This window comes from Dendropsophus ebraccatus, chromosome 9 (genome assembly GCF_027789765.1).
Source record: "Dendropsophus ebraccatus isolate aDenEbr1 chromosome 9, aDenEbr1.pat, whole genome shotgun sequence".
NCBI lineage: Eukaryota > Metazoa > Chordata > Amphibia > Anura > Hylidae > Dendropsophus > Dendropsophus ebraccatus.
The window spans coordinates 11,499,505-11,521,253 of record NC_091462.1 but is presented as its reverse complement, the minus strand read 5'-3'; positions in this window follow the sequence as shown (position 1 = coordinate 11,521,253).

The window sequence follows — 21,749 nt, the reverse complement described above, 5'->3', positions numbered from 1 at the left end:
CCCACTAGTGTCCCACATAGTAACTACTCCCCCCCCACTAGTGTCCCACATAGTAACTACTCCCCCCCCACTAGTGTCCCACATAGTAACTACTCCCCCCACTAGTGTCCCATAGTAACTACTCCCCCCACTAGTGTCCCATAGTAACTACTCCCCCCACTAGTGCCCCACATAGTAACTACTCCCCCCACTAGTGTACCACAAAGTAACTACTCCCCCTCACTAGTGCCCCACATAGTAACTACCTCCCCCACTAGTGTCCCACATAGTAACTACTCCCCCCACTAGTGTCCCACATAGTAACTACTCCCCCCCACTAGTGTCCCACATAGTAACTACTCCCCCCACTAGTGTCCCATAGTAACTACTCCCCCCACTAGTGTACCACAAAGTAACTACTCCCCCTCACTAGTGCCCCACATAGTAACTACCTCCCCCACTAGTGTCCCACATAGTAACTACTCCCCCCACTAGTGTCCCACATAGTAACTATTCCCCCACTAGTGTCCCACATAGTAACTACTCCCCCCCACTAGTGTCCCACATAGTAACTTCTCCCCCCACTAGTGTCCCATAGTAACTACTCCCCCCATTAGTGCCCTACATAATAACTACTCCACCCACTAGTGCCCCACATAGTAACTACCTCCCCCACTAGTGTCCCACATAGTAACTACTCCCCCCACTAGTGTCCCACATAGTAACTACTCCCCCCACTAGTGTCACACATAGTAACTACTCCCCCCCACTAGTGTTCCACATAGTAACTACTCCCCCACTAGTGCCCCACATAGTTACTACTCCCCCCACTAGTGTCCCATAGTAACTACTCCCTGACTAGTGTCTCACATAGTAACTACTCCCCCATTAGTGCCCCACATAGCAACTACTTACCCCACTAGTGCCCCACAAAGTATCTACTCCCCCACTAGTGTCCCACATAGTAACTAGTCCCCCCTATTAGTGCAGCACATGGTGGTTTCCTTCTCCCCTGTAGGTAAATGGGCTGAACTTACTGTTCCCAGCCCCTCCACCGGCAGGACGCACTTGGCACAGGTAGGGTGTGTGATGATGTCACCCCACTGCCTGTGCCAGTATCCGATGCCAGCTTCTTTTACAGCTCACCGTTAGGCCGCAGGCAGTGTTAGACCTGACATCCCTGCTCATATACTGCCACTAATATAAATGGGAACTAGAACAATATCAGAGTTTCCGGTGTGCCCCATTTATTTAAATAGTAAGTGATCTTGAAAACCAGGATCTGCGGGGTCCAAGCTGTAGACTCCGTCCCCAATGGGGCTCACAATCTACATTCCACATAAACACAGAATGGTGGTCACCTTGTCCTTATATACGATTGAAGGGGTCTTTTTTCTGATCACTCATTGTCCATCTCGTGGAGGCTGTCCTGAACATAGCGGAGGTAGAAGGGAATAACGGGTGGAGCAGAAGATCTAAGGCCCTGTGCACCCACCGGGGTCTGCACTCCGCTATGATGTACGGTGTCTACTCTGACCCGTCCTGTCGGGGTCTCTTATAGTAACGGAGCTGCAGACAGAGCAGACGCCTCCTGGGTACATACAAAGCTCCGGCGCCAGCTGAACAAATCGCTGATGGCATACGGGACATGAGCCAGAAGGCACATATGGTGACGGTATGGCCGACTCAGGATGTGCTGAAGGGTTCCTGATGGCAGATCTGAAGCATGAGAGACTGGAGGGCACCTGTCACATCAGACCGCCGCTGGGAAGATGCCAGCGGATGTGCCCGCCGTCTGCTGCCATTATAATATCCAACAAGATAACGACGACACCTGCGAATTCTCAAGACGTAAAAGCCCAGAACTGACACATTCTCCGTCCCTGGCTACCAATCTCCTGCCTTTATACTAAATATAGCTCCATATATATGTATATAGATGAAGAGGTGGGCAGGGTGGGTGTGCCAGAGCGGAGACTATGACTGAGTGAAGACTATGAGTGAGCGAAGACTGTGACTGAGTAGAAACTGTGACTGAAAAGAGACTGTGACTGAGAAGAGACTGTGAGCAAAGACTGTGACTGAGCAGAGAATGATTGAGCGGAGACTGTGATGGCGCAGAGACTGTGACAGAGTAGAAACTGTGACTGAGCGAAGACTGTGACTGAGTAGAGACTGTGACTGAGCGAAGACTGTGACTGAGCAGAGACTGATTGAGCGGAGACTGTGACTGAGCAGAGACTGACTGAGAAGAGACTGTGACTGAGCAGAGACTGAGCGGAGACTGTGACTGAGCAGAGACTGAGCGGAGATGGATTGAGCGGAGACTGAGCAGAGACTGAGCGGAGACTATGACTGAGCAGAGAAGAACATTAGAAAGAAAACTCAGAAAACTCTAGTCAAAAGGGTAAAGTTGTTTCTATACTTCATGTGTAACCGTTCTGGTCACCCATATCATGTGTGCCGGTCTCTACTGACTTCCACAGGTGCCCCAATGAAAAAAATGCACGATCTGCGAAGTGGTCATACATATGTATGCAGGAATCTACAGCTATTCAAGGTATATAGTCATATTACAGAGCCCGTCTCCAATAATGTCTCCCCTCCCCCACCAGAGTCATTGATGGATACTCCGGAGACAGAACGAGGACCCCCCCCCCCCCCCCCCCCAATACTCTATTATAGCAATTGTCCAGTCTCATCGCAGCAATGTACCACGTTGTCCCTGATAAATTCCCCTCCAAATATTTCTGGCACCTGGAGCTGCCACAGAATCAGCAACTTCTTGAAATAGTGATGAATATTTTATCACCGCAGACAAGATACAGCAACAAATCTCAGCCTTCCAATCTGGCTACAGCTGGCGAGCAATAAAAAATTATCTACATGAAAAAAAAAAATGGAATTTCTGCCAAACATACAGAATGTGGAAACTTATCAAAGCAATGGCAGCGGCCTGGAGAACGCCGGAGCGAATGTATGATAGAAACGCTGCAGGGTTTCAGGTCATCCATCAAAAGATCGTATTTCAGATTCTTGGATGTGAAGCGATATCACCTACACAAGGTCATTACATGTCTGCTGTCCGGGGGTATAACTCAGCACTGCAGGCGGCAACACTATGGTAAATAGAATATATCCACTATAATACTGCCCCTATATACAAGACTATAACGACTATAATACTGCTCCTATATACAGGAATATTACTATTATAATACTGCTCCTTATATACAGGAAAATAACTACTATAATACTGCTCCTATATACAGGGATATAACTACTATAATACTGCTCCTATATACAAGAATATAACTACTATAATACACGACATGGAGAGAACAGAGCGGCTGCACATCCCATCTATGGCTGATACTAATGCCGCTAGCCTATTTTAAAAAAAACAACACCCAGCCAGCACCACCGGCGGAGGAAGCTGCCCCCAAACAGCACAAGTCTGGATAAGGTATTGCACTCACCATAGCTATCAAAGATAGAATGGGACAGACAGGAGGGTCTTTGATAGCTATGGTGAGTGCAATACCTTATCCAGACTTGTGCTGTTTGGGGGCAGCTTCCTCCGCCAGTGGTGCTGGCTGGGTTTTGGTGTGGCAATTTTGGGTCTGGTCCTGTGGCATGGGGGTTGCAGGGCCGTTCCATGGCCTCCACTCCCCGACTGTGCAAAACTGCGGGGGGGGGGGGGGGGGGGGGTTCGCTGACCGGTACAGTGGGACTTAGTGTAGGGACCCATGTGTATCAGATACCTGCATGCGGTACATGGGGCAGTGTGGCTTGATCAATTCAAATACAGAATTCTGATGTTTTTTATGCAGCCGAGAGGTACTAGTATCATAGTATCATAGCCATAGGTGTGAGGTGCAGCACTCTTTTTCTTCCCTGAACCATAACTACTATAATACTGCTCCCTATATACAAGAATATAACTACTATAATACTGCTCCTATATACAGGAATATAACTACTGTAGGGATCTTCCCAGGGGATGGTGTGTTAGGACACAGTTCAGGCAGCAAACTTGGACTTAAAAACAGCTTTGGTGTTTATTTGTAGCATAAACGGTCCAGCAACATAAATACAGCAACACCGTGCATTGATAATAAAACAAAACAAAAAAAAGTCTTGCCCGTCTGGGCACTTACTAACACAGGTCACCTATCTGTCACTTCCATAGGCGGTATCGTGGAGTGTGAATAGGCCCCAGCAGTGATATAACTCCTTGCTCCCAGGAACCACAGCATGCAGGCTGTTCACCCTGGCTGAGAGCAATTCCCTCTAGCTCTGTGGAGCTTTTACCCTGCCGCAGGCTTAACAAGGCACACCTGCCTGTAACACCTGAACTGGACCGGGGGAGGGGAATGGCAGGTCCCACTACCAACCTACCCACCATTCCAGTAAATCCAGGCCCGGAACATGGAAAAAACCCTCAGCAGCATAACACTGCTGAGTGACAGAGCTCACCTGGATTCACCATCTCACCATATGCCTTAGCCTGGGTGAGATGTACCTTCCCTCAAATACTTCTCCAGTGACATGTCTACATATCCCCCCCCTCTTTTTCAGACCGGAGGGCTGAGCATTCTGTCCCCACAGACAGTGTACCCTTGATAGGGCATCAGCATTTGCCTGTAACTTTCCTGGCCTGTGTTCCACCGTGAAATTAAAGTTTTGGAGGGACAGAAACCATCTAGTTACCCTCGCATTTTTCTCCTTGTTAACCTTCATCCATGTTAGGGGGGCATGGTCGGTCACTAGCTTAAATTTTCTGCCTAGCAGGTAGTACCTCAGGGACTCTAGGGCCCATTTCACTGCCAGACACTCTCGCTCAACAATGGCGTAGTTTTTCTCGGCCGGGGATAGCTTCCTGCTTAAGTACATCACTGGATGCTCCTCGTCATTCACGACCTGTGAGAGGACGGCACCTAACCCTGTGTTGGAGGCATCTGTCTGGACCAGAAATTCTTGCCTAAAGTCAGGGGTAACTAGTACAGGTTGTTGACACAAGGCAGATTTAAGGCTTTGAAAAGCCTTCTCGGCCTCTGGAGTCCATGTCACCATTGCGGACTTCGCACCCTTTGTCAGGTCAGTTAGCGGGGCTGCAACTGTGGCAAAGTTTGGCACAAACCTACGGTAATAGCCCGTAATACCCAGGAAAGCTCTGACCTGTTTCTTTGTGAGGGGTTTGGGCCAATTCTGTATTGCCTCAATTTTATTCAGTTGTGGTTTCACTAACCCCCTCCCAATAATGTATCCCAGGTATTTGGCCTCCTCTAAGGCTAGTGCACACTTCTCTGCATTGATGGTTAACCCCGCATCACTTATGGCATCTAACACCGCCTGGACCTTACAGAGGTGACTTTCCCAATCAGGGCTAAAAATGACCACATCATCGAGGTAGGCAGCAGAGTAGTCCCGATGTGGTCGCAGGATCAAGTCCATCAACCTCTGAAAAGTGGCAGGGGCTCCATGTAACCCGAATGGCATCACTACATATTGGAAGAGCCCATCAGGGGTGGAGAATGCGGTCTTCTCTCTAGCCTTAGGAGTGAGGGGGATCTGCCAGTAGCCCTTAGTGAGATCGAGGGTAGTTATGTACCTAGCATTACCCATCCTTTCGATCAACTCATCTACCCTGGGCATGGGGTAGGCATCGAACTTGGAGATCTCATTTAACTTTCTAAAATCATTACAGAACCTCCAAGTTCCATTGGGCTTTGGGATTAACACAATCGGGCTGGACCACTCGCTCTGGGACACCTCAATGACTCCTAGGTCAAGCATACGTTTTACCTCAGATGATACCGCCTCCCTCCGTGCTTCTGGTATCCTATAGGGCTTAAGGTTTACTCTGCTTCTAGGCTCAGTTTCAATATGATGACTAATGAGATGCGTACGCCCTGGGAGGTCAGAAAACTTGTCTTTATTTCTCTGCAGGAACTCCTTAGCTTCCTGCTTCTGGGATACTGACAGGGTGTCACCAATCCTGACCGGAGGGATTGGTGGGGACAGATGACCAACAGGCTTTGTCGCCACCAAGGATTCCCTGTCTTTCCAGGGCTTGATCAAGTTTATGTGATAAACTTGGAAAGGCTTCCTTCTACCTGGTTGGTGTACCTTGTAGTTGACCTCACTGATCTTCTCTACAATTTCATAGGGACCTTGCCACTTTGCTAAGAATTTGCTTTCTACTGTGGGAACAAGTATGAGTACCCGGTCACCAGGGCTAAATGTCCTGATTCTCGCAGAACGATTGTAAATTCTACTTTGGCCCTCTTGCGCCCTCTGGAGGTGTTCCCTTACTAGGGGCATTACAGTGGCTATACAGTCCTGCATTTGTGCTACATGCTCTATAACACTCTTGTATGGGGTGGACTCACTTTCCCATGTCTCTTTCGCTATATCCAACAAACCCCTAGGGTGACGACCATAGACTAATTCGAAGGGAGAGAACCCTGTGGATGATTGGGGCACTTCCCTAATAGCAAACATTAGGTAAGGTAGTAAGTGATCCCAATCCCGACCATCTTTTTCCACTACTTTCTTTAACATATGTTTCAGGGTTTTATTAAACCTCTCCACTAACCCGTCCGTCTGTGGGTGATATACAGAGGTACGTAGGTGTGAGATTTTAAACAGTTTGCACAGGTCCTTCATTACCTTTGACATAAACGGAGTACCTTGGTCGGTCAAGATTTCTTTGGGGATCCCCACTCTGGAAAACATATAAAATAAATCACGGGCAATTGTTTTAGACGCAGTGTTTCTTAGGGGTACAGCCTCAGGATAGCGGGTTGCGTAGTCTAACACAACTAGAATGTACTGGTGTCCCCTAGCTGACTTTACAATGGGACCCACCAAGTCCATTGCAATGCGGTCAAAAGGTACCTCTATGATGGGGAGCGAAACCAACGGGCTGCGGAAATGCGACACTGGGGCGCTAAGCTGACAAGTGGGGCACGACTCACAGTATTTTTTTATGTCAGCATAAATCGCAGGCCAATAAAACCTCTGGAGGACTCTCTCCTGCGTTTTATCTGTCCCCAAGTGGCCCCCAAGGACATGATTATGGGCCATGTCGAGTACCTGACGCCGGTACGACTTAGGCACCAGAAGCTGTTCCACAACCTCATCATTAATCTTAGTGACTCTATAGTAGAGATCATTAGTCACAGAAAAATGTGGAAATTTTTTCTCAGCTTCTGGTTCCTGAGGTACCCCATTCATAACAGTGACCTGCTCTCTCGCATTTTTGAGAGTGGGGTCCTGTAATTGTGCAGTACCAAAATTATCCCTAGACACCTCTAAGTCGGGAACATTCTGGTCAGTGGGAGGAGCCTCTTCCTCACCAGCCAGGACCTGCAAAGGAAAAGCATTTTCATCCTGTCCATTTTTATTATTTACCATGGGTAATGCAATAGACTTAGGGGTATCCTTACTCCTTTCAGGGGATTGTTGTTTTCCCCATAGAGCCCAGAACAATGGAAAATCACGCCCCAATATCACATTATGCATAAGGTTTTTAACCACCCCCACTTCATATTGTACAGTGCCTAGTTCAGTCCCGACATTAGCCAGTACTATAGGGTAAACCTTTGTATCGCCATGTATGCACACCACACTCATATGTCTTTTTGGCACAAAGTCCCCAGTCACCAGACTGGCATGCACCAAGGTGACAAGGCTTCCTGAGTCCAGCAACGCCTTAACAGGGAAGTCATTGACAGTAATGTGGCAGACTTGCGGTTCAGTCTCTAGTCCAGTGACAGCAACAAGAGACGGTTCCGCAAATAGCGACTGACGCCGGCTAGCGTCACACTCCATGGGCTCAGTGGTAAGAGGGCAATGGGCAGACACATGTCCCGTCTCATGGCATCTCCAGCACTGGATAGGGCCTGGTCTCCTTGGCAGGGAGTCCTTTTTAGGGCCACTTAGCCACCGGGGACCCTCACCAGTCTTTTGCCCCTGAGTTACCTCCTGAGCGCTCTTCCCTCTATCAGAACCCCTCCACACTCCCCCAATAGATGGAAGTCTCTTACCAGATGATGGCACAGATCTGGCACTCCGGGGAGGTGACGGTGCTGCAGGAACATCACGGAGGTAGTCCTCGGTCGCCTGGAACCTCTCCACAAGGCTGACGAGTTCGTCGGCACTCCTAGGGTCGCCTTGTCCCACCCAGCGTTGTAGATCAGCAGGAAGGGCACGGAGGTAGTGATCCATCACGACCCTCTCTAGGATCTGGGCAGGAGTAGAGGTGTCTGGCTCCAACCACTTTCTTGCCAAATGGATCAGGTCGTACATCTGGGACCTCGCTGACTTGTCCAGACTGTAGCTCCAGTTGCGGACCCTTCGGGCACGGACAGCAGCAGTAACTCCTAGTCGGGCGAGTATCTCTGCTTTTAGCCGAGGATAGTCTTTGACCTCTTGCTCACTGAGGTCATAATAGGCCTTTTGAGGTTCGCCTGTTAAATAAGGCGCAATCACTTCTGCCCACTCAGTGGAGGGTAACTTCTCTCTCTCAGCCACCCGCTCAAAGACAGTTAAGTAGGCCTCAATATCATCATCCGCAGTCATCTTTTGCAGCGCACGCTGCACGGCTCTTTTCACAGACAAAGTCTCTGGCGCGGCTGCTGCCACCAGCTGGGGATTAGCACCTGCAGACGCCTCCTGCTTTGCTATTAGGTGCTCAATAAGTCTCTGTTGTGCAGCCATTGTCTGTTCATGGCGCAGGTTAGCGTCTGTCAGAGCCTGTTGTTGCTGCAAACTCACTTGCATTAACTGCTTCATCATCTCCTCCATGTTGCTTGGCTGTTTTTGGAGTGAAGCAGCAGCCTTCACCCAGGACATGAGTAGCTGTAGCCAAGTTGATGCACACCGTTGCCCCTAGCAACCGTTTTGCCCGCTCCGCAGCACCAATTGTAGGGATCTTCCCAGGGGATGGTGTGTTAGGACACAGTTCAGGCAGCAAACTTGGACTTAAAAACAGCTTTGGTGTTTATTTGTAGCATAAACGGTCCAGCAACATAAATACAGCAACACCGTGCATTGATAATAAAACAAAACAAAAAAAAGTCTTGCCCGTCTGGGCACTTACTAACACAGGTCACCTATCTGTCACTTCCATAGGCGGTATCGTGGAGTGTGAATAGGCCCCAGCAGTGATATAACTCCTTGCTCCCAGGAACCACAGCATGCAAGCTGTTCACCCTGGCTGAGAGCAATTCCCTCTAGCTCTGTGGAGCTTTTACCCTGCCGCAGGCTTAACAAGGCACACCTGCCTGTAACACCTGAACTGGACCGGGGGAGGGGAATGGCAGGTCCCACTACCAACCTACCCACCATTCCAGTAAATCCAGGCCCGGAACATGGAAAAAACCCTCAGCAGCATAACACTGCTGAGTGACAGAGCTCACCTGGATTCACCATCTCACCATATGCCTTAGCCTGGGTGAGATGTACCTTCCCTCAAATACTTCTCCAGTGACATGTCTACACTACTATAATACTGCTCCTATATACAAGAATATAACTACTATAATACTGCTCCTATATACAAGAATATAACTACTATAATACTGCTCCCTATATACAAGAATATAACTACTATAATACTGCTCCTATATACAAGAATATAACTGCTATAATACTGCTCCCTATATACAAGAATATAACTACTATAATACTGCTCCTATATACAAGAATATAACTGCTATAATACTGCTCCTATATATACAGGGATATAACTACTAAAATACTGCTCCTATATACAGGAATATAACTACTATAATACTGTTCCTATATACAGGAATATAACTACTATAATAATGCTCCTATATACAGGAATATAACTACTATAGTACTGCTCCTATATACAGGAATATAACTACTATAATACTGCCCCTATATACAAGAATATAACTACTATAATACTGCTCCTATATACAAGAATATAACTACTGTTATACTGTTCCTATATACAGGAATATAACTACTATAATACTGCCCCCTATATACAAGAAAATAACTACTATAATACTGTTCCTATATACAGGAATATAACTACTATAACACTGCTCCTATATACAGGAATATAACTACTATAATACTGCTCCTATATATAAGAATATAACTACTATAATACTGCTCCTATATACAGGAATATAACTACTATAATACTGCCTCGTATATACAAGAATATAACTACTATAATACTGCTCCTATATACAGGAATATAACTACTATAATACTGCTCCTATATACAGGGATATAACTACTATAATACTGCTCCTATATACAGGAATATAACTACTATAATACACGAACTGGAGAGAGTGGAACGGCTGCACATCCCATCTATGGCTGATACTAATGCCGCTAGGCCTATATTAAAAATCAACACCAGAGTGTCTGTATATGAATTGATCAAGCCATATTGCCCCATGTACCACCGCACAGGTCCTCTGGTCCACACGGGTCCCTACGCTAACTCCACACCGTGTCGGTCAGCGACCGCCAACCCCGCAAAGCGTGCACGTGCAGGGAAGGGAGGCCATGGAACGGCCCCGCAACCCCAATGTCACAGGACCAGACCCAAAAAGCCCCACCAAAACCCAGCCAGCACCACCGGTGGGGAAGGCTGCCCCCAAACGACACAAGTATGGATATGGTATTACACTTACCATTGCTGCTCTCACAGAATGGGGAAGACATAGGGTCCAGACATGTGAACACAGGCATATCCTGCTAATTTTGGTCATGTGGGTCTTATAAAGGAGTGCTAGCTGTTCAGAGAGGGAGAACTGTAAAACACGAACTGGAGAGAATGGAACGGCTGCACATCCCATCTATGGCTGATACTAATGCCGCTAGGCCTGTATTAAAAATCAACACCAGTGTGTCTGTATATGAATTGATCAAGCCATATTGCCCCGTGTACCACCGCGCAGGTCCTCTGGTCCACACGGGTCCCTACGCTAACTCCACACCGTGTCGGTCAGCTATAATACTATAATACTGCTCCCGTATACAAGAAAATAACTACTATAATATTGCTCTTATGGGTGAGAATACAATAATACCGCTGTATATAATCGGGTGTTGGTGTCTCCTCTATCCCTGTACTCCGCAGCTCTCTGATATAACATTTGTCCTCTGGAGTTGCCCTTGACTACATCTGTATACGGTAATTTTGCACCTACAGTATATAGGACGCGCTCCACAAATAACCAAACCAATTTAGCCGAGCTTTCTTTATGATTAAAGTCCTCCACTCTCTTTATTAATTTTGTTTCCGGTCACTGATCTCTGTCCAATTTCATTAGGTTTTTATTTACGACCTGAAATCCAGAAATTTGACACATTATAAGTTGTGGGAGTTTTTTTATTGTATTTCTTGCATCCTATTACATAGAGGGAATTATATGGGGGCTTCTCTGCTTATGGGTATGATGGGGACATAACTATGGGGCTGTAGAGGAAGCAGGCACATCCGAGGGCCCCTATTGTTGCACCATTACCATAGCCCTGTGATGTGTCCCCCCCTCACAGCCCTGTGATGTGTCCCCCCCGCACCCCATAGCCCTGTGATGTGTCCCCCCCCGCACCCCATATCCCTGTGATGTGTCCCCCCCGCACCCCATAGCCCTGTGATGTGTCCCCCCGGACCCCATAGCCCTGTGATGTGTCCCCCCCCCCCCCCCCCCCCCCCGGACCCCATAGCCTTGTTATGTGTCCCCTGGACCCCATAGCCCTGTGATGTGTCCCCCGGACCCCATAGCCCTGTGATGTGTCCCCCGGACCCCATAGCCCTGTGATGTGTCCCCGGACCCCATAGCCCTGTGATGTGTCGCCCGGACCCCATAGCCCTGTGATGTGTCCCCCGGACCCCATAGCCCTGTGATGTGTCCCCCCGGACCCCACAGACCTGTGATGTGTCCCCCGGACCCCACAGCCCTGTAATGTGTCCCCCCCGCACCCCATAGCCCTGTGATGTGTCCCCCCCGCACCCCATAGCCCTGTGATGTGTCCCCCCCGCACCCCATAGACCTGTGATGTGTCCCCCCCGCACCCCATAGCCCTGTGATGTGTCCCCGGACCCCATAGCCCTGTGATGTGTCCCCCGGACCCCATAGCCCTGTGATGTGTCCCCCGGACCCCATAGCCCTGTGATGTGTCCCCCGGACCCCATAGCCCTGTGATGTGTCCCCCCGGACCCCACAGACCTGTGATGTGTCCCCCGGACCCCACAGCCCTGTGATGTGTCCCCCCCGCACCCCATAGCCCTGTGATGTGTCCCCCCCGCACCCCATAGCCCTGTGATGTGTCCCCCCCGCACCCCATAGACCTGTGATGTGTCCCCCCCGCACCCCATAGCCCTGTGATGTGTCCCCGGACCCCATAGCCCTGTGATGTGTCCCCCGGACCCCATAGCCCTGTGATGTGTCCCCCGGACCCCATAGCCCTGTGATGTGTCCCCCGGACCCCATAGCCCTGTGATGTGTCCCCCGGACCCCATAGCCCTGTGATGTTTCCCCCCGGACCCCACAGCCCTGTGATGTGTCCCCCCGGACCCCACAGCCCTGTGATGTGTCCCCCCCCCGGACCCCATAGCCCTGTGATGTGTCCCCCCCCCCGGACCCCATAGCCCTGTTATGTGTCCCCTGGACCCCATAGCCCTGTGATGTGTCCCCCGGACCCCATAGCCCTGTGATGTGTCCCCCGGACCCCATAGCCCTGTGATGTGTCCCCCCGGACCCCACAGCCCTGTGATGTGTCCCCCGGACCCCATAGCCCTGTGATGTGTCCCCCCGGACCCCACAGCCCTGTGATGTGTCCCCCCGGACCCCATAGCCCTGTGATGTGTCCCCCCCCCGGACCCCATAGCCCTGTGATGTGTCCCCCCCCCCGGACCCCATAGCCCTGTGATGTGTCCCCCCGGACCCCACAGCCCTGTGATGTGTCCCCCCGGACCCCATAGCCCTGTGATGTGTCCCCCCCCCCCCGGACCCCATAGCCCTGTGATGTGTCCCCCCCCCCGGACCCCATAGCCCTGTGATGTGTCCCCCGGACCCCATAGCCCTGTGATGTGTCCCCCCCCCGGACCCCATAGCCCTGTGATGTGTCCCCCCCCCCCCCCCCCGGACCCCATAGCCCTGTGATGTGTCCCCCCCCCCCCCCGGACCCCATAGCCCTGTAATGTGTCCCCGGACCCCATAGCCCTGTTATGTGTCCCCCGGACCCCATAGCCCTGTGATGTGTCCCCCGGACCCCATAGCCCTGTGATGTGTCCGCTGGACCTCATAGCCCTTTCTATCATAGTCAGCAGAAAGTTTGCTTTACAGCAGCTTTTCTGAGGGATCATATCAGACAGGCTAGCCTTCACCCCCCCCCCCCCCCCACACACACACACATCAATGAGCCTTATCCCCCATGTCCCTTTTCCTTGGACACATTTGGTTGGTAATGGCCACTACAGTCTGGGGACCCCAAAAGACCGGCCGCTCTGGAGATGCTCTGACCCCGTCCTCTAAACATCACTATCCAGCGCTGGTCACAGTCCCCATTGTTACCCATTATATCCCCCGACAGCTGCCATTGCTGTCATAGATCAGTGTTACTCATGTCACCAGTGGTTGTAATGTTCTGGCTGATCGATCTGTATCTCCTCATTGTGTGGATTATATGGAGCTTTAGATTTCTGCAAATCTATATCATAAAAATCAAAGTCTGTCTGTCTGTCTGTCTGTCCTCTATAGACTTCCAAACGCCTGAACCGTTTGACCCCAAATTTGGCACACAGATACATTGGGTGCCCGGGAAGGTTATTGCGAAGGTCCCATCCCCGCCAGATGTACAGGAGGGGAGGGGGAGGGGAAAGAGAGGCGCCTCATAGAGATGAATGGGAAAATCTCCTCACTGCAAACACAGGTGATATAATTAGCTGCAGCAGACACGGCAGTTGGAGCCTTAGCAACCAATAGGATTACTGCTTTCATTTTCACAGGGAGCAATGGTTGCTAGGGAAGCTGCCTCACAACATCCACAGAAATAACTGGTAGACCCCCTACTCCATCTATACAGTACATGTATATACAGGACCCCCTACTCCATCTATACAGTACATGTATACAGGACCCCCTACTCCATCTATACAGGACATGTATACAGGACCCCCTACTCCATCTATACAGTACATGTATATACAGGAGCCCCTACTCCATCTATACAGTACATGTATATACAGGACCCCCTACTCCATCTATACAGTACATGTATATACAGGACCCCCTACTCCATCTATACAGTACATGTATATACAGGGCCCCCTACTCCATCTATACAGTACATGTATATACAGGGCCCCCTACTCCATCTATACAGGACATGTATATACAGGACCCCCTACTCCATCTATACAGTACATGTATATACAGGGCCCCCTACTCCATCTATACAGTACATGTATATACAGGGCCCCCTACTCCATCTATACAGGACATGTATATACAGGACCCCCTACTCCATCTATACAGTACATGTATATACAGGACCCCCTACTCCATCTATACAGTACATATATACAGGGCCCCCTACTCCATCTATACAGTACATGTATATACAGGACCCCCTACTCCATCTATACAGTACATGTATATACAGGGCCCCCTACTCCATCTATACAGTACATGTATATACAGGGCCCCCTACTCCATCTATACAGGACATGTATATACAGGACCCCCTACTCCATCTATACAGTACATGTATATACAGGACCTCCTACTCCATCTATACAGTACATGTATATACAGGACCCCCTACTCCATCTATACAGTACATGTATATACAGGACCCCCTACTCCATCTATACAGTACATGTATACAGGACCCCCTACTCCATCTATACAGTACATGTATACAGGACCCCCTACTCCATCTATACAGTACATGTATACAGGACCCCCTACTCCATCTATACAGTACATGTATATACAGGGCCCCCTACTCCATCTATACAGTACATGTATACACAGGGCCCCCTACTCCATCTATACAGTACATGTATATACAGGATCCCCTACTCCATCTATACAGTACATGTATATACAGGACCCCCTACTCCATCTATACAGTACATGTATATACAGGGCCCCCTACTCCATCTATACAGTACATGTATATACAGAACCCCCTACTCCATCTATACAGTACATGTATATACAGGGCCCCCTACTCCATCTATACAGTACATGTATATACAGGACCCCCTACTCCATCTATACAGTACATGTATATACAGGGCCCCCTACTCCATCTATACAGTACATGTATATACAGGACCCCCTACTCCATCTATACAGTACATGTATATACAGGGCCCCCTACTCCATCTATACAGTACATGTATATACAGGACCCCCTACTCCATCTATACAGTACATGTATATACAGGGCCCCCTACTCCATCTATACAGTACATGTATATACAGGACCCCCTACTCCATCTATACAGTACATGTATATACAGGACCCCCTACTCAATCTATACAGTACATGTATACAGGACCCCCTACTCCAACTATACAGTACATGTATATACAGGACCCCCTACTCCATCTATACAGTACATGTATATACAGGACCCCCTACTCCATCTATACAGTACATGTATATACAGGACCCCCTACTCCATCTATACAGTACATGTATATACAGGACCCCCTACTCCATCTATACAGTACATGTATATACAGGACCCCCTACTCCATCTATACAGTATATATATATACAGGACCCCCTACTCCATCTATACAGTACATGTATATACAGGACCCCCTACTCCATCTATACAGTACATGTATATACAGGGCCCCCTACTCCATCTATACAGTACATGTATATACAAGGCCCCCTACTCCATCTATACAGTACATGTATATACAGGGCCCCCTACTCCATCTATACAGTACATGTATATACAGGGCCCCCTACTCCATCTATACAGTACATGTATATACAGGACCCCCTACTCCATCTATACAATACATGTATATACAGGACCCCCTACTCCATCTATACAGTACATGTATACAGGACCCCCTACTCCATCTATACAGTACATGTATATACAGGGCCCCCTACTCCATCTATACAGTACATGTATATACAGGACCCCCTACTCCATCTATACAGTACATGTATATACAGGGCCCCCTACTCCATCTATACAGTACATGTATATACAGGACCCCCTACTCCATCTATACAATACATGTATATACAGGACCCCCTACTCCATCTATACAGTACATGTATACAGGACCCCCTACTCCATCTATACAGTACATGTATATACAGGGCCCCCTACTCCATCTATACAGTACATGTATATACAGGACCCCCTACTCCATCTATACAGTACATGTATCCAGGACCCCCTACTCCATCTATACAGTACATGTATATACAGGGCCCCCTACTCCATCTATACAGTACATGTATATACAAGACCCCCTACTCCATCCATACAGTACATGTATACACAGGGCACAATAGGTATACCAAACTGTGACTGGGTAACACTGCCACACCAGACCTGACCAATACCGCCATACTGTGCTGGATAACACTGTCATACCAGACCTGACCAATACCACCATACTGTGACTGGATAACACTGTCATATAAGACCTGACCAATACCGCCATACTGTGAATGGATAACACCGCCACACCAGACCTGACCAATACCGCTATACTGTGCTGGATAACACTGTCATACCAGACCTGACCAATACCGCCATACTGTGACTGGATAACACTGCCATACCAGACCTGACCAATACCGCCATACTGTGCTGGATAACACTGTCATACCAGACCTGACCAATACCGCCATACTGTGACTGGATAATACTGCCATACCAGACCTGACCAATACCGGCAAACTGACTGGGTAACACCGCCACACCAGACCTGACCAATACCGCCATACTGTGACTGGATAACACTATCATATCAGACCTGACCAATACTGCCATACTGTGACTGGATAACACCGCTATACCAGACCTGACCAATACCACCATACCGTGACTGGATAACACCGCCACACCAGACCTGACCAATACCACCATACTGTGACTGGATAACACCGCCATACCAGACATGACCAATATCGACACACTGTGACTGAATAACACTGCCCTACGGGTAAATACAACCCTGCAGGTATACAGGACACTACAGGTATACAGGACCCCAAAACTATACACTACAGGTGCACGGGACCTCCTCAAAACTATATACTACAGGTATACAGGACCCCAAACTTTACACTACAGGTATACAGGACCCCAAAACTATATACTACAGGTATACAGGACCTCCACCAACTATATACTTCAGGTATACAGGACCTCCACCAACTATATACTACAGGTATACAGGACCCCAAACTATACACTACAGGTATACAGGACCCCAAAACTATACACTACAGGTATACAGGAACTCCACCAACCATATACTACAGGTATATAGGACCCCAAACTATACACTACAGGTATACAGGACCTCAAAACTATACACTACAGGTATACAGGACCTACACCAACTCTATAATACAGGTATACAGCACCTTCACCAACTCTATACTACAAGTAGACAGGACCCCAAATATACTACAGGTATACAGGAACTCCAAAAGCTATATACTACAGGTATATAGGACCCCAAACTATACACTACAGGTATACAGGACCTTCACCAACGATATACTTCAGGTATACAGGACCTCCACCAACTATATACTTCAGGTATACAGGACCTCCACCAACTATATACTACAGGTATACAGGACCCCAAACTATACACTACAGGTATACAGGACCCCAAAACTATACACTACAGGTATACAGGAACTCCACCAACTATATACTACAGGTATATAGGACCCCAAACTATACACTACAGGTATACAGGACCTCAAAACTATACACTACAGGTATACAGGACCTACACCAACTCTATAATACAGGTATACAGCACCTTCACCAACTCTATAGTACAAGTAGACAGGACCCCAAATATACTACAGGTATACACGAACTCCACCAGCTATATACTACAGGTATATAGGACTATACAAACTATACACTACAGGTATACAGGTATACAGGACTTCCACCAACTCTATACTATAGTTATACAGGACCCTCAAACTATTCACTACAGGTATACAGGACCCCTGAACTATATACTACAGGTATACAAGACCTCCACCAATTATACACTACAGGTATCCAGGACCCTCAAACTATAAACTACAGGTATACAAGACCTCCACCAACTATATATTACAGGTATACAGCACCAACTATATACTACAGGTATACAGGACCCCCGAAATATACAGTACAGGTATACAGGACCTTCACCAACTGTACACTGCAGGTATACAGGACCTCCCTCAACTATACACTACAGGTATACAGCCCCCCCCCCCCAACTACACACTACAGGTATTCAGGACCCCCCCCAACTATACACTATAGGTATACAGCCCCCCCAACTATGCACTACAGATATGCGAGACCCCTAAAAACTATACAATGTGGGTATACAGAACCGCTCCAACTATGCACTACAGGTATACACTAATTCCACTGATTAACTCAGATGAAACAATACCTTTAGCTTGGCTTCCTGGGCACCTTAGAACAAATCTAATTTACACACTGACACTTTATACCCGGGCAGCGCCGGGTACATTTTCTAGTAATTTATATAAAAGCACAGGCCGCCATCTGCTGGTGACTCTGGTGTAATGCAGCTATGAGTGGCACTGATCACAGGAAGAAACCTGAGAAACCTCTGACCTGATGGTCTCCGCTCACCCATCTTACTCATTTCTATCATAGGCAGCAGAAAGTTTTTATTATGGTAAATGTACATAAAGGGCTTATTCCCTGCACTTACTACTGCATCAAGGCTTCACTTCCTGGATAACATGGTGATGTCACTTCCTGGAATGCATGGTGATGTCACTTCCTGGATAAACATGGTGATGTCACTTCCTGGATAGCATGGTGATGTCACTTCCTGGATAACATGGGGATGTCACTTCCTGGATAACATGGTGATGTCACTTCCTGGATAACATGGTGATGTCACTTCCTGGAATGCATGGTGATGTCACTTCCTGGATAACATGGTGATGTCACTTCCTGGATAGCATGGTGATGTCACTTCCTGGATAACATGGGGATGTCACTTCCTAGATAACATGGTGATGTCACTTCCTGGATAGCATGGTGATGTCATTTCCTGGATAGCATTGTGATGTCACTTCCTGGATAAAATGGTGATGCCACTTCCTGGATAACATGGTGATTACACTTCCTGGATAACATGGTAATGTCACTTCCTGGATAACATAGTGATGTCACTTCCTGGATAACATGGTGATGTCACGACCTGACTCCCAGAGCTGTGCGGGTTGTGGCTGCTGGAGAGGATGATGGCAGGGGGACACTGAGGGACACAGGGCACTGGAGGGACACTGAGCATCCCCCTGCCATCATCCTCTCCAGCAGCCACAGCCCGCACTGCTCTGGGAGTCGGATCGTGACATCACCATGTTATCCAGGAAGTGACATCACCATGTTATCCAGGAAGTGACATCACCATGTTATCCAGAAAGTGAAGCCTTGATGCAGTAGTAAGTGCAGGGAAAAAAGCACTTTATAAGCATTTGGGGGGGGGGGGGGGGGGCATACAATACTTTAATAAAAATTTTCACTGGACCTCTCCTTTAATATAAATGCTAAAATAAAGTTTTAAAGAATTGACAAAGTATTAAAAATTCCTAATAAAAAACAACTCCAACCACCTCAAGACTATTACTTTTAAAAAAAAAGAGACGTACATAACTCCAGAACACCCATAATTATTTTTTTTTCCTTCAGTTTAAGGGAGGTCCAGCAGGCAAAAATAAAAAAAATAAGGTCATCGACAGGCCATACTCACCTGTACTGGGTCCCCCATATCTGCCGTGCTGATGCTCCCGTTCCCACACAGGTTTCCGGGTCTCCTGGGGACCACATGGGTGTTACCGCCTCAGTCACTGATTGGCTGAGCAGGCAGGTCCTCTGAGGGTGGGACTGAAGAAGCAGAGACCAGAGAGGGACTGGGAGCAACTCCCGGGGGACCCACGGTGAGTATAACTTGTTTATTATATACATATCCTCCATTAACACACAAGATGAAGGTTATTCATGACCGCAGCTTGTTTCACTTGAACCAAACTTGAGGTATTATGAGTGTAGGATCTTCCCAACAGTCTACTGGTGTTTCCTGGTCTAATCCCAACAGTCTACTGGTGGTCCCTGGTCTACTCCCAACAGCCTACTGGTGTTTCCTGGTCTAATCCCAACAGTCTACTGGTGGTCCCTGGTCTACTCCCAACAGCCTACTGGTGTTTCCTGGTCTAATCCCAACAGTCTACTGGTGGTCCCTGGTCTACTCCCAACAGTCTACTGGTGGTCCCTGGTCTACTCCCAACAGCCTACTGGTGTTTCCTGGTCTAATCCCAACAGCCTACTGGTGGTCCCTGGTCTACTCCCAACAGCCTACTGGTGGTCCCTGGTCTACTCCCAACAGCCTACTGGTGGTCCCTGGTCTACTCCCAACAGCCTACTGGTGGTCCCTGGTCTACTCCCAATAGTCTACTGGTGGTCCCTGGTCTACTCCCAACAGTCTACTGGTGGTCCCTGGTCTACTCCCAACAGTCTACTGGTGGTCCCTGGTCTACTCCCAACAGTCTACTGGTGGTCCCTGGTCTACTCCCAACAGTCTACTGGTGGTCCCTGGTCTATTCCCAACAGTCTACTGGTGGTCCGGCGGCCAGACCACCATGGTCATATGCTTAAAGGGGTACTCTGATGAACATGTGACTAACTTGTTTATATCTTGTTTATTATATATATATATATCCTCCACTAACACATAACATAGGCATTAAACCAGTGGTGACTTATTACAACTATTTTTTTTTGCAAATGACAAAGGTAAGAGATGGTTACAAAAATGGTCATGTTAAGAAATGACCAATAAAGCTGCAGCTTTCATTTTTTACCTAGTATAGAAACATATGGCCTGTGTGCTGATTGGTCGCTGTGGATAGCCCCGCCCCAATTCCTGACCTCCATGACTGCGCCGCCTTGGATTTACCCTTAACAAAAATGGCCGCTACTTATCACGACGTTTCCCATAACTCAACAGCGGATCTGGGACCTATCACGTGACCACGGTGTAAACTCACGGCCGCCATGTCTAGTATGGGCGCCAGCCTTTATATACTAATATGTAGAATAATGAAGGCGGATAATGGCCAGGAATATACCATGAGGCCGGGTCTCCGTGTGTCCGCGGTCACCGGGCTCTTCTTCTCGCCTCTTCCCAGCTCACTCTACGCCGGTTGCCGCTAACACCTGTCACATGAAACGGAAGTAGATCGGTGCAGTGACGTCACTTCCGCGCAGCATCATAATAACAACAACATCTCCCGGCTGAGAGGATTCCGTCCACCTGGGAGCTGTCACCGGGGGCCACGGCCAGCGCTGAGACCGGCACCGGGGGGTATAACACCGGGGCTGGGGGCAGATAAGGAAGGGGGCAAATAGGGCTGTAGCCATAGGCTGGACATAGGGAGAACTAGGGGGGTATTAGGGCAAGGATTGGGGGCATACAGGCAGC